Source organism: Alligator sinensis, unplaced genomic scaffold (genome assembly GCF_000455745.1).
Source record: "Alligator sinensis unplaced genomic scaffold, ASM45574v1 scaffold1008_1, whole genome shotgun sequence".
NCBI classification, from domain to species: Eukaryota; Metazoa; Chordata; order Crocodylia; family Alligatoridae; genus Alligator; species Alligator sinensis.
Window position 1 is genome coordinate 955,918 of NW_005842013.1, and position 3,474 is coordinate 959,391.

At 48.7% G+C, this 3,474-nt stretch overlaps 1 protein-coding gene across 1 annotated transcript in view; it reads left to right on the forward strand.

Moving 5' to 3' along the window:
• Positions 1–3,474, forward strand: part of GUCY2F (guanylate cyclase 2F, retinal) — a 69,229-nt gene that overhangs the window by 34,487 nt on the left and 31,268 nt on the right. The gene's annotated exons all lie outside the window — the stretch shown is intronic.

Here is a 3,474-nt window from a genome sequence, read left to right on the forward strand (position 1 = left end):
GATCCTACATGGATAATGAGACATCAGCTGTTATGCTAGACAGGGTATAAACATTTTTTTCACGCATTAGGGCAGAAGTCAATTGCTAACAAACTGCGGTTAGGAATATGTTGATTATTCCACAAATGTCAGTCGCTGTGTTTCTTGCACCTCTCTGAAGCCTTCAGTATGGGCCACTGTCAAAGGCAGCCTCTTTGATAGACATTGACAGTGGGTCCAGACCTGTGGTTCTTAACCTTTTTTAGACAAAAGCCAGCCTTTCTGAGACCCAAGGTCTCTCTTGTTAGACTCAAGGCTTCCCCTCGTTAGACTCAGGGCCCCCTTCAAAACTTTTGTAAGTTGAGTGGCACCCTATTTCTAAAATGGATTTATTACTGTGCTTACCTCCTCCCAGATGGGCTGGACAGTGGCGGTAGGGACCAAGTATGAGTCTTTGCTTATGTCCTTGCACCTCCCAACACCTTTCAAAGGATCCTGTGTCACCCCAAGGTGCAGGACAACCCTGGTTGAGAATTGCTGGCCCAGACTCACCAGGATCTGCAACCCTTACCCCAGGCTTGAGGGAGGGTGCTAAATGTAAAACACCTACTATCCTGATACAAATTATGAGAAAAAAGGAAGAGGAGTGCAGGTTATAGGTAGGGGTCTACTCAAATTGAGGAGGCAGCCAGCCAATTTTGTGGGTAGATCGTAAGGCCAGCCACCATTTTCATGGGTGAATTGTGGTACCCCACCCCCAATACCTCTAATTGGCTGAAAGACCCCTTGCCGCTGATTGGCTGAGAGGGCCGTCAGCCAATTGGTGGAGAAAGGAGGGGCTGCATGACAAGAAGACCTCTGAGGCAATCAATGGCAAGGGATAGAGACAGCAGCCATCTTGGGCTCCCCTTTGTATCAGCAGCCCCACATCCTGCTTCCTGCCCCAGCTGGCTGTGCGACCAGGCCACGGTGGCCATGAGGACTGCTGGCTCCCCTGTGGGACCCAGCATTATATTTTCAATAAGATTTTTCCCCTACTGGTTTCAGACATTGCCCGATTTCACGAGCAATGCTGGATTTTTTAATTTCTGCAAAATCTGTGAAATTGCCATTTGAGTAGGTCCTTAGTTATGGGTTAGCAACTAGGGTGCCAGGAGAAACACTGAGCAGAGGACTTCAGCAAGCACTCACTGGTCCTCAAATGCATCTAAGGAACCAGTGCATGCCGCTAAATAAAATTCTGGAGATGAGCATGGACAAGGGAAAAGAAACTGTTAGAGTCCAGGTACTGCAGCAGATGGACTGCTGTTCTGGTCCACATCCCCATCCCTATTCACAAGTGGAGTGTCATTGACACATAAAAGGAAGTAGTAATCCAAACACTTTACCAAAGGGTCAGTGTCATTGTCTCCATTTTACATAGGAAGAAAGTGAAGTACAGGAAAGAAAAATGTCTTTCCCATAATCAACTAAGTTGGCAGCTACAAAACTAGAAAATGAATCCAGGTCTTCCATGCTTTAGACTCACTAGGCCCTCCCCCAGGCCCTGTGCTCATCTTTCATTTCTCTACTGGGAGATTTAGCTTCATTCATGTTTGCAAAGTGTTTGAAGAAGAGCATACCCCCAAACTCACTTCCTCATAGAGGAGCTTTCTGAAATGCTGATATCACATGTTCAGCTCAGAAAGATTGGATTTAAATGTGCAACATCTGTTGGCGTGTGCTGACAGGAGTTACGCAACTTGACTTCTCTGCACACTAGCAAAAATATACTCCTGGGTAGTGTATGAATTGTATTATTTTGCTTTGTTTTTACAAAGTATGCAAGTCTGGGAAGCAACTTGAGCCATTAATTGTTGTGTGCGGAGGTTGGTTGCTTGGTTTTTTTTTAAGCTAGTGTAATATTTCGGTTTCAGAAGCCAGCTTTGGCTGTGCGGCGAACTCAGGAAGGATGAGATGCACTAAAATAGTCCAGATTAGCACCTCATGGGAATGCAAGAACCTGTGGTACAGGCAAAAGGAGCTCTTCAAGTCACTGAGCTAAAGGAGTGCTTGAATGACCCTATTCTCCTCATTTTTCTTGGGAAGGAAAAAGCCATAAAGCACTCAGAAAGGAAATGGCTTTTGTTGGTAGAGAGATGAGGAAGCACTAGATGGGGTCCCTGGTTCACAGATTCATAGATGTTAGGGTCGGAAGGGACCTCAATAGATCATCGAGTCCAACCCCCTGGCTAGGCAGGAAAGAGGGCTGGGTCTAGATGACCCCAGCTAGATGCATATCCAACCTCCTCTTGAAGACCCCCAGGGTAGGGGAGAGCACCACCTCCCTTGGGAGCCCGTTCCAGACCTTGGCCACTCAAACTGTGAAGAAGTTCTTCCTAATGTCCAATCTAAATCTGCTCTCTGCTAGCTTGTGGCCATTATTTCTTGTAACCCCCGGGGGCGCCTTGGTGAGTAAAGCCTCACCAATTCCCTTCTGTGCCCCCATGGTTGATGTGCTCTGCATTTTGGAGAGGGTGGGTAAGAGCCTTTGAACACCTCTTGAGTGCCTATGGGTAGCTAGAAGGTGATGAGAGAAGCTCGTGTTCCCCTTTGGAAATAGTAGGAACTGCCATGGTCATGTGTGCTGCAAAGGTTACCGGTGGCTATTCTGCTTGCTTTCACCCAACATTACAGTTGCCAACTCTGACTAAAGTTATTCCAGGAAATTTTTTCCCCCAACATGACATAAGTTCATTAATTAATGTGACCATGGTTGTCGCATGCTCCAGGACCATGGTTGTCGCATGCTCCAGGACCATGGTTGTCGCATGCTCCAGGACCATGGTTGTCATGGGTGACTTGACCATGGTTGTCGCATGCTCCAGGACCATGGTTGTCGCATGCTCCAGGACCATGGTTGTCGCATGCTCCAGGACCATGGTTGTCGCATGCTCCAGGACCATGGTTGTCGCATGCTCCAGGACCATGGTTGTCGCATGCTCCAGGACCATGGTTGTCGCATGCTCCAGGACCATGGTTGTCGCATGCTCCAGGACCATGGTTGTCGCATGCTCCAGGACCATGGTTGTCGCATGCTCCAGGACCATGGTTGTCGCATGCTCCAGGACCATGGTTGTCGCATGCTCCAGGACCATGGTTGTCGCATGCTCCAGGACCATGGTTGTCGCATGCTCCAGGACCATGGTTGTCGCATGCTCCAGGACCATGGTTGTCGCATGCTCCAGGACCATGGAGGAAAGGCAGCAAGAGGGCACAGCAGCCCCCGGGCTCTCTAGGGACCTAGCAAACCTCCTGAGGCTAAAAAGAAAGGCCTACAAAGGATGGAGGATGGGAGTCACCTCCAAGGAGGATTATTCTGCACTGGTCCGGTCCTGTAGGGAGCAGACCAGGAAAGCCAAGGCTGCAACTGAACTCCAACTAGCTTTGAGCATCAAGGACAATAAAAAGCCCTTTTTCAGATATGTGGGGAGCCGGAGGAAAAGCAGGGGCAAC